Genomic DNA, 11,512 nt, shown 5'->3' with positions numbered 1-11,512 from the left:
CCGACGCCTCCTCTAGCTATCCTACTTCAAGAGATTGACACTAATAGGCCCTATCTAATAGGGTACAAATCTTACTGCACCAATTCCATAGAGCACTGACGTCCCGGGCCAGGATCGCGATCTACGGATCCAGTAGCCAATGGACAGGCATGCGTTCTTGTTCCCTCGCGCGCTGCCAACACCAAGCTTAATACTTCCGCGTGGTGCACGCAGACGCAGGAGGTGGAGAGAGCGCGCCTTACCATAGATGGTGACAAGGAAGCCTTAATTGGTTTTTTCGGTTTTCTGCCAGACCGTTCGGAACTTCGACATATCGAGTGGATCTATCTTTTTGGAACACTTCTCAAGGATATATCCCCAGGATCGCGTTACTGTTGACGGAGAATTTAACGCCATGCATAGCAGCTGGGGATATCATCGCTTAGATGCTAGGGGAAGACACCTATGGCAGTACATTGTCAAAGCCAAACTCACCGTCGCCAACGAACTCACGCTACCCACTCACTGTGGCCAGAACACATGTTAACAAGACACTTCTCAAGACCTGAAACTTGTTTCCCATCACTGTGACATCCTATAGTCAGAGGCTGATGATCTTATGGGCAATGACTTATGAGCAGTGATCAAAGTGCCTTCTCTCACAAAGTCCTGGCGCTGCGCTTAATGGTTTTTCGAAAGAAAGCATGAATTAGGAAGAGAAAACCTGTCCTACCCGTAAACGACGATCGTGTTCACGATGACAAATGCAACATGCGGGTATTTGCGTGAAAAAATTCATGAAGTGGAAGTCCTTACTGCATGCAATGCGTGGCCACCGCCAGTCTTCGAAATGAAGTACAATCAATCCTCGGCGAGTACGGTGTATATAAGTTGCGCTTGTCGAAGTACTTCCCGCTTTTAAAAGATAAGTGACTCCGCGACTCCTACGAGAAGTTTGCAGAGTGGTCACACTGTAGCAGACTGTTCAATTCTCAGTTGACAAAAAAACTTTGTTCCCTTCTTGTACCTTTCAGTGCATAGGTAGCACAGGTTGCCGCTGAGGCAATCCAGCTGCGTCAATGGCTCCCACTGATGGGGCAAACGGGCAGCCGCCCTCGCTTACGTGCAACCTGGTGCGAGAGACCGCGGTGCTGGCTCCGCGCAACCAGGGATGAAGACGCCGACCTATGTCGTTTTGGGGAATTTGCAGATGTAAGAATGAGCCAACTTCTCTCTGCAGCGCTTCGAAAGTCGGGAATGCCCAGCTCTGCGCACATATAGCAAGCAGCATGACCATCGTACGCTGGACGTGACTTTAGACGAGCCTACAGCGACGTCACCCGTGCCTTTATTCAAAATCGACTGGGAACATCAGACGTATCTTTAGACACTTCGTTGTATAAAACGATGTGTACAACAGGCCGTCAGCCGCTTTCTCTCTCTCCCTATTTATTCCCCCTCATCCTCTGCTCGAATCACTAGACCAGGCTTCAAGCTATGGATTTGGTATGGTATGGTATGGTATGGTACAGACCTTTTCTAAAAGAGGTCGATGGGTGCCGCCGTATTGGGCACTGGACTGTGCTCGTAGCACAGGAAAGAGTTGAGCATTAAGCTTTCCCACGTTCTCCCCACAGCCCAGAAAACCGGTTTTTACGAGGTTCGTGAAAAGGATTTAGCACCCCGAATCAACAGGTGATCTATGAGATACGACGCGTAATGGTGGGCTTGATATTCCACTCCCATGCTGCAGATCTTCAGCTTTTTTTCTTCAAAGGCGCTAGGGCTAGGTCATCATGCTTACATTTCAACGTGAGAGTGTTAAAGGCCCCGTTCCTCAGAAAATCCGGTGTCGGCGGCGGCGCTGTGAGCGAATAATCACGAGCATATATCTGGCAGATGGTCCCCAGACAGCCACCAAGAAGGTCGGAGGGGGGGGGGGGGGGGTGCTTAGCTAGGTCACGTAACATTGCGGCGTCATCACAACCTGCCCACCGGATAGCGAGCAAACTGCCAACCGTGGCAGGTGGCAGTTTAATTAATGATTGGTCGCTCGGGAAGACCATCCTGAGTCGCACGAGGCCCACTGCTGGGAGCACCTGCCATCACAGGTTATACTGGAGCATCGATTAATCGCTGTACCACTGCGCCAGGAGGTTGCGAGGACTCCCGGGGATTTGTGAATGTAAAGTAGAGAATAACAGTCTACATATATGGGAATTAACCCATTACGCTATCGCGTCATACCCTTAAGGCGCAACTTTAGTGCCCACCAATTTTTTTTTTCTCCTTGCATGCTTCTCAGTACACGTGACTGCTTACCTATACTAGTTGTCGCAAATCATATGGTAGTCGAATTACGCTTTTATAATCCGACAGAGCAGTTTTTTTTTCAACGAATGATTTTCCTTTGTCACAATAATTCTGGTTTCGCCTCTGCCCGGTGACTCGGGACTTTTCTTGAAAGGGCGGCGTGTAATGAATGAATGAATTTGAAGAAAGAATTGACATGTTCAGATGCAGCGCCACAAAGCAAAGGGGCCGCAGAATTTTCTCGCGACATTTTTTCTTCTTCATCACGCTTAATGCCCTGCCATAGAGAAACATACTTCGTAAAGAGCGGACACTGGCCGTTTCGCGGCCGAGAGAAAAAAGGGTCTGACCACCCGCCGGGCGGCAAATCTTTGCTTCCACTCTACTTCAAAGGTCGACAGCTTATCACACGTACACCGGGTTGCATCCAAGCGTTCCACCTCCACATGGAAGTTGGTGGTGCGCCGGTCATGTGCCGCCGGTTGCGGCCAACTCACCGCGCTTTTCAGCGCGTCGCCTCGTTTTTTCGGTAAGTTGTTTTCTTTTGCCTTCAGGATTAATTAGGATGCTTCTTGAGCTAAGAACATTGTAGCAAGTCGTTTGTTATGCTGCGGGAACGCATTTTGTACGTGTAGAACATAATATGAGCCGTGAGGCATCGGTTTCTGCTTGTACTGCCTTTTCCGGAAGAGCATGTGCATTACATCGAAAGCGTAATTTTCCAAAAGTCACTCGCGACACGTTCGGCTTAAAACACAGAATTTATCGATGGCTCACCCGTATCATAACACAAACCTTTTATATGGCGTGGGTCGAACAGTGTAATGCACATTTGAAATCGACCACGTGAAAATACGTTTGCCACACGAGAAGCGGGCAGTTTGATCGTGCTCGGTGAGATCTTAATCGGGCTTCTATATACCCCGATCGCGTTTTAGCCGCGTTTGGGAATAATTGACTGCCATCGGAGCACCGAAATCAAGCTGCCCCATTGCGTTTGAGCCGCTATCAGGAGTAGTTGACTGCCATCGGAGCATCGGAATCAAGCTGGCCGATTGCGTTCGAAACCTTCTATGTGTTTTTTGTGTGTGTCATAAAGTGCCCGGAAACGAACAGCAAAAGAAAGACGCCTAAAATGTAAAGAAGAAATGTTGTTTTAGACTGCAGTAGAACAAATGCTAATGCGTTTTATTCAGGCATAATTTCTCATATCTGTGGCAATACAGCCGACATGATGTGTTTCAGAGAATTTCAGGTGATCGGCATTGATAGGTATGGTTTTTAGCCATGAGACGAAATTGAAATATTTTTTTCTGGAAAAAGTAATATACAAGGAATTTTTTCTGCCAACTTGGCAAACATCGTTGGGTGTTTCGCACCTACTTAGAGGCATCCGCTGCGCTAGGGATGTTCTTACTCCCGATCTTTGGACCGCTATATCAGCGATCATTTTCCATCGCTATTGAAAGTCTGATCCCGGTCGAGGGCTCGATCACAATCGAAAGTGTCCACGTGAAGGGGTATAAGAAAGTCATTGCGGATATTACGATCTACGCAATTATTACGACAGTGTGCGATCACTTTAAATTGAAAGTTTTTCACTGGTCCTTACCCCATATAGGTACGGTCTGGAAGAAAACCAGAGGCAACCATAGACAGCAATCAATGCTTTATAAACAAAAAATCAGTTTACGTCAGCTCGCTTCCGCAAGGGATTGAAGCTAGTTAGACAGGATTTTTCATGAACGACATGTTAACATGCTTGCCTGGAAACATATTATAACTCATTAGGGAGTTTATGTTTCTTTTCTATCTTTTTTGCTGCGATATATATCACTTTGCCGTTTGATGACTGCAACAATCTTTACAGTACATACGCAAGTCCGCACTACAATAACACGGAGTGGATTAAATTACGGGAGCTACTGCTGCGTTTCATGGTGTGGGAACAACGGGCGAAGACAAAGGAAGCCGGGGACAAAGTTCTTCCGCATTCCTTGTGACAGCAGGCTATGGACGCCTTTTCTGTGTACTTTAAAGAAAATATAAAAGTTCTGCCAATCTCTTGTTAGAACGGGCTACTATGCGCATGTTTTTTTTTTAGTCAGCCAGTAAAGCGAATAATTACTCGTTATACTGCGCCATAATTGTTTCAGGTCGAAGGCTTGGATCGAGTATGCCAAGAGGGGGCGACCTCTTAGAAAAGTCGCCGACCCCGCTGTACGTCGCGTACCGGATCTGCGGGGACCATTTCACCGCATATGACTTCATGGACCCCGGGATGACTTCGCTGAAGACGGCTATTCCTACTGTTCAGCCTACAAGATGCTGGGATTGTCAGCTCACTAAAGGTGCATTTTTTTGCTTGGTGTCTACATCTTGGGCAAAAAATCGCAATAATCGACTTTTATGAAAAGTGCAAGCTTACCATTGGGTTACAATGATGTATTGAATATGTTGTGCTTGTATTTCTGGACAGGCTATGAACCTATCACTCAAAGCTCCTTATGTGCATGAATCGAGCGTGCTATACGTGCCTTTTTAACCCCTTAGTTGTGTCTAGCTGTTGACAACTCCTGTTGTGTTGTTCGCACGGGTGATGTTTTAGATGACAAACCCGCAGACGTATGTGCAATATTTTTTGTTCGTGGCATGGTGCCGCCGGCTTTACCATAACTTCTTTCTTGTTGCTCTTTGTATAATGATGTATTCTATAAAGTATGTGTGATCGAGTAGGTATTTTTTTTCTGTACAGTTCAAACTGTAAACAAGAAAAAATAAACTCTTTGTGTGAAACCACTCCCTTCTATGTTTGCAACTGCAAGAGGCGGCGTAATGACGGCACAAAATTACAGCAAGGACAGCTCTGATTGCATTATTCCAACCTGCATGAACTAATTCAGCTTGCGTAGGTTCCTCGAGAAGCTTGGTGGTATTTCCAGTAAAAGTCTGCTATCCTAGCATTCATTACGTCTATATGTATGGCATGCTTAGAAATGAAATATTAAAGCCCTTGTGCTCCACTCAGGCGATGTAGTTGAATATTTTAATAGCCAAAGGAAAAACCAGAATCGAAAGCACTGCTATGTAAACCGAAACTAAATCAGAGCTGAAGCATGGGCCTAAAATCTCGGAAGACAAAATTAGCGGTCCGACAACCCGCTCGGGGCACTGGCGGCAGTGTAGTAGCTCGATCGCAGGGCCCTACGGCAGTGTCCGCTCTTTGCGTAAGTATGTTTCTCTATGGCCCTGCGCATTCTGCTACAAGCAACACTAGCGACACATGCCGCTGCATTAAAAAAACCTATGAAGTCGTCGCTCTCTGCGCTTTCATAAGTTGTCAAGAGAGGGCGGTAGTAGGCCACAATCCTTAAAACCCCTATATAATATGAAAGTACCGCCAACCATTGAACTTTTCCGCCGCCCCGCGACCTCCTTGCCTTCTCCTCGCCCCATCTCCCCCCTTTCCTGAGGGTCGGCTCTTCGCCCGATTTCCTGAGCGACGATTGGTCTCCCTGCCGTTGCCCTTGGAAACACGTGGGTCCTGTGTTTTGCTTGTGTTTTAATTTTTCCTCCGCTCCATTTTTTTCCTACGCTCGGCGAGTGAATATTACAGCGCCGTGCTTTTATTGCAACATGCAAGAGCTATGGTGTGCTGTTCCTCGTACAACAGCAGCAAGCGGCCTGATGATGGTTATGCGGTATTAATGATACCATATATATTCTCGTTGGGGGATTTTCACGTTGTTGAGGTCGGTGCTTTGTGGTGTCTCCCCTCGTGTCCGTGTTCGTCTTTGCGCTGTGAATGTAAGCATGAAATACCGACTCGCCCGGCAACTCATTTTAAGGATTAACCACGACGTCATAAAAAATGGCTGACACCGTTGGTTGGAAGGCATCATTCGAGGGTTGTTTGCTGCTTCGTTTTTAGGTCATTTTTCATGTGAGGCCAGAACGGAACGAATCTCTAAATCAACCGCGCATTGCATCTTCTCTGGAAATAGCGACTGGGCTCGAAACGTGCTAGTTCTCGCACCTGTAGCGTCGTCTTTTTAACAACAAATAGGCAATTTTTAACAGACAGTCTTTTAACCTAAGATCCTATTGTCCATTAACATTCGCTTGCATGAAACTGCTGCATAGATGTACAAAGTGACGTTGATTTGGGCTATGACATACACCACTGTTGTATTTCCTTGAGCATGTTTTTCTCAACTGTCATCAATACTGCATAGCACATATATCTACACTAGCGTGGATGCTGAATATTCTGTGATACTGCCGTCTAATACGTGTATCTTGTCAATCAAGGTTCTTTTGCGTGCGCGAAAATAAATCATCCTGCTGACCATGCTCTAATTTTCTTTAATGATACATTTTAGATGATGCCTAATCAAAATACCAGCTTTAGATCCCCTACTACATACTTGAACAAAATTTCAGTGCAAAGTATAATATTACATTATCGAGAGGCGTTCATCTTGCCTAGAGATAACAATGCGTTCTCTCATAGGTATACCGAGTATATTCTTATGCTTCCTTAGCACCAGTGCCTAATAATGTTCGATGAATGGTTGTCCGCGCTCTTTGATCGCATTGTAAGTGCGCAATTAAATGCAAAAGCAAAGAAAAACATTTCGAACCAGTTCGTGTTACGCCTAGTTAGAACGTTAGCTCTGTTTTTGTGAGGATTTTCTGTAAGTTTGGCCAGCTAGCATAACGCGTTTACGCTTGCCCTTAGTTTTGCATCTATAGTTGAAAGTTAGGATTTAACTGCAGTTAAATATTCAGCACTATTCATTCGGGTCGATAACTAGCACACCTCATTTGAACTGAACCTAAGCTTTCGAAAGGTATATGACTCGATACTACAATGCAAAGGGTGGTTTTGATTGCATATAGCTGAATAAAGCTAATTAATAGGTATCGTAAACTAAATCAGAGCATTTGCATTCATCCTAAGCTTTCCAACGGCATATGAGTTTAGCAAGGTGGAAAGTTGGGCTGGTTGGTGCATGATTTTGCGGCAGGAACAGCGCAGCACGAGACAAAGCGTCGTGTCTCTCCTGTCCCTTCTTTGTCTCGTGCTGCGCTGTTCCTGTTGCAAGGTATACGACTTCATCATCTAGCTTATTGTTTGGTTTTGTAGCAAATTAACTAATTAACGCAGATTAATGTGGATCGCTGACTAGCACGGCACCATTACAGTTGGCCTAAGTTTTCCAACTGTATATGACTCGATGTTGCAGCGCAAATTTGGGTTTTAATTGCAATTTACTAAATTTCAATTAATTTGGCTTGCAGTAATTAGTCATAATAAGTATATAATTAACCAGTGATCCAAACTGACGGTTTACCACGTGACATATACTATGCCTAGACTCACAGCTTGACAGTAGCGAAACAGAATAAGTCCCGCTTTGACCTTCTCTGATCTTGAAATTCAGAGCACCAGCCCGGGTCGTTTTCCGAAGTTTTACTGCGGCGACAGAGTTCACGCTCTAAAAAAACAAACACAGAAAAAGTCAAAGGCAGTACTAAACCAGGAGCACAAACTAAAACACCTCATCATGTGACTTAAATGTCTGCAGTACCGAGCTCGCCTGAAGGCTTTGTTTACGTCAGTATTCTCCATTCCACAGTTCTACGAAGAAACCATTCTCTTCATGAACGTTACTTTCGGCATTCTCAATGTTTTTCTTGCAATTTTTCAAAGTTTTTGTGCACTCCTGGAGCGCAGAGCTGGCCCAAAAACACGCGCTTCGCTCACTGCTGCGGTCGGCCGGCGGGCGCCAAGGAGAAAAAGCGTGTCGTGCGCAGAGCTCACAGCTGCCGCACGAGGAGAATCGAGGAAAGCGCGGCGCGGAGGAGAGTGTCGCTACTTTCAAATTATCAAGGGGCTTTAACAATCCTGACAGTTGACAGCCATGCGGTACGGACGCTTGTCTCGGTGCTCTTCGGATTACGCGTGGTGACCGGGACCTGACGGACGGACGACTGCGAGAGCGCGTGACTACAAGTCGATGAGTTATTTCCTTTAATATTTTGAGAGCTTAGGTTTAGGCTAGGTTTAGATCTGGGCTAGTTAGGTGAAGTGCTCGCGAAAGAGCAGGTCAGTGACCTAACGGCCGGACCTTTTCCGGCTGACAGCTATAGATCTGCAGGGCTCACTTGTGAGCCAGGTAGTTAGTATTCCTTTAGTTAGTAGAAGACAGGTAGTTCGTATTCCTTTCTAGGTGATTGGCTTTAGCGGTAGGCAGAATTTTATTTTAGCACGTGGTTGCAAGTGTTTTTTTTCTAGCATTTTGTGGTAGGAATTGAGTGCTGCTAAGATGGTCAAACAACTGAAGGTTAAATGCAAGGAGTGTGAGACGTTGGTGAATCTGAAAGGAACGCGGTTCGAATCTGTAGAGGAAGCCGAAGGCGCGGATTTTATGTGCAAATGCTGCGTATTAGGTGCACGCTTGGACAGGGCTGACGAAGCAAACACCAGCCTAGCGCTACGTATGGATGCCCTAGAAAAAGAGCTGCAGGTAGAGAGAGCAAAGAAGCGCAAACTCCAAGAGCAGCTTAGTGAATTGTTGAACGCAAAAATGGCTGACACCGCAAAGCGAAGCGACATTGGCGGACATGCAGCGCCAGCCACGATGATGGGACCTGCCCCTGCGCAGGCATGGACAGCGATAAGGAGTTAGGTCAGGCGGGTTCAGACAGGAACAGCTACGCACACGTGGTAGCTAGGAAGTCTGTTGGAGATGGAGAGAAGGGGGAACAAGATAACTTCTAAGAATGAGGTCGCAGCCACAGATAAGAGGCGGCATAATAAACCGGAAGTTAGGATGGAGGAAGCGAGTGCCCAAGTACTTATCGGTGGTGACTCAAATATGAGTAGATGAAAAAGAACTATAATGGAGCATGTAAAGGGTGATAAGCGGGCAGCATTCGGGGCATTCCCAGGCAGGAAAATGGACGCAGTACTGAGAGAAACAAAAAACGAACTTTCTAAGAATGTTGAAGAGCGCAATTTGGTAGTGATAGCGGCGGGACTAAATGATGTCTTGAATGGTGAAGCTGCAAAAGTAGTGGAAAGATTAGCGGAGGGAGTTGACGATTTAAGGGCGATAGCACAGCAAGTCCAGATCATGGTGTGCACAGTGCCGGAAGTGCAAGGACGGAACTGAGAAATTGCCAAGGACGTTGTGGCTGTTAATCAGGAGATATGGAAGTTAAGCCAGGAGAAAGGCTTTGAAGTGGCAGACATAAACAGGGAAGTGCATAGAGCAGGCTTTGTCGGAGGCTTTACACGAGATGCCATCCACTTTAATAGAAGGCTAGGAGCCGAGATCGGGTGGCGCCTGGCAGGCCGGGCAGTAGCTTTTTTAGGGGGTCCACTGCGGCTCAGGGCATAGGGGTAGGTAGAAGCAAAGTAGAAAGTGTAGCAATGAAGGCTGACGCCAATAAAATGGCCACTAAGAGGTCCAGGAAGAAAGCTACCAAAAAGAAATTTAACACTAGTATCAGGTACATAAACATGCAAGGCGGTAGAAAGAGAGCGAAGTGGTTAGAGATAGAACAGCAGTTGAAGGACGAAGAAATAGGTGTATACGCGCTATGCGAGAAACATCTCAGGGATCTAGTAGACCCATTATTTATTGACGGCTACGTCTGGGAAGGGAGCAACAGAACAACGGAGAGGAAGGGAGGAGGAGTAGGTATGCTGATACATCAAGGAACAAATTGGCAAAGAATAAAGTCAACTTGCAAAGAACATGTCTGGGTATCGGGTACAATTGCCGGTAAAAAGACATGGCTAGGAGTTGTTTATTTAGGGACAGGGGACAAATGCAGGCAATAGAACACGGATCTAGTTGTGTCTCAATGACGATATAAAGCAGTTTGGAGAAGGCGCCAATATTATTCTATTGGGGGACATGAATGGCCACATCGAGGATCTGGATGGATACACAGATTATAACGGGAAGTTGGTGCTAGACTTGTGTGAGCGACGCAACCTAGTTATTGTAAATAGAGAAACTAAGTGTGAGTGACAAATACGTAGGAATCCCTTAACAGGCAAACGACCACTGGCTACTGCTTAATCTCGCAGGGGATGTATAGCAAGCTCGCAATGATGGAAATAGACGAAGAGGGGAAGTACAGCCTCGGTAGTGATCATAAGCGTATTAGTCTACAGTTTGGAGCCCTGTTCAAAAGAGAAATGAAGGGGAGTCAAAAAGGGTGCGGAAAATTAAATGACGAACAAATCGCGCAAATAGCGGCGTGCATAGAGGAAGCAATAGAGACACATTCCATGGAAAAGTGGGATTATATTAAGTTAGAACTCCTCATTAGTACAAAAAAACAAGTAAAAGGAGTAAACCGCTGGAGAGGAAAGAGGAAGCCACGAAGTTGGTGGAATAAGGAAATTCGAGAGGCCATCGAACAACGACGGTTGGCATCACGGGAACACAGAAAAGGAAAGAGGGCGCTGTTATCTGAAGAGGAAATGGGCCGAAAATGGGAATCTTATCGACAAAAGAAACAGCAAGTGCAGGTCCTCGTCCAGGCTAAAATAAAGCAGTCCTCTGATCGCTGGCTGGCTGAAGTTCGCGATGCAACTAAATGGGGGCCAAGAAAATTCTGGAACCATATAAGCTGGCTGGGCAAAGCGAATCACAGAAAGAAGGAACCGATTCACGATGCCGAAGGAAAATGTTTAGAGGGAGATGACGCTGTGAACTACATTTCATCAGTTATAGCTGAGTCATTTAAGAAAGACGATAGAGTAATCACCCCAAATGAGGGAGCAACACAGGAACGCACATTAGAAAACAGCGTGGAACTGACGAATTTTAACTGGAAAAAGGCCGAAGCAAATATTCCAAGATGTACGTTAGCAGGGATCAACGAAATTCCAATCAAGCTAATTAATGAACTTGGCCCAAGAGGCAAGGAAACCCTGATAAAAGTATTGGAGGCAGTCATAGCGAATCAGCAAATTCCGACCAGCAGGAAGTAGAGTAAAATGAATTTGATTTATAAAGAAAAAGGCAATAAGACGAACATAAAATCCTTCCGACCGATTACTATAACATCAGTTACATACAGGCTGGCGATGCAGGCAGTGAAAATAAAAATGCAGTCATGGGTAAGAGTAATAGAATACTCGGAGAACTTCAAAACGGGTTCAGAAGTGGTAGGCGCTTAGATGATTGCCTGT

Source organism: Amblyomma americanum, chromosome 1 (assembly GCF_052857255.1).
Source record: "Amblyomma americanum isolate KBUSLIRL-KWMA chromosome 1, ASM5285725v1, whole genome shotgun sequence".
Classification (NCBI taxonomy): Eukaryota; Metazoa; Arthropoda; class Arachnida; order Ixodida; family Ixodidae; genus Amblyomma; species Amblyomma americanum.
The sequence above is the reverse complement of the archived record's forward strand: the minus strand, read 5'-3'. Positions refer to the sequence as shown.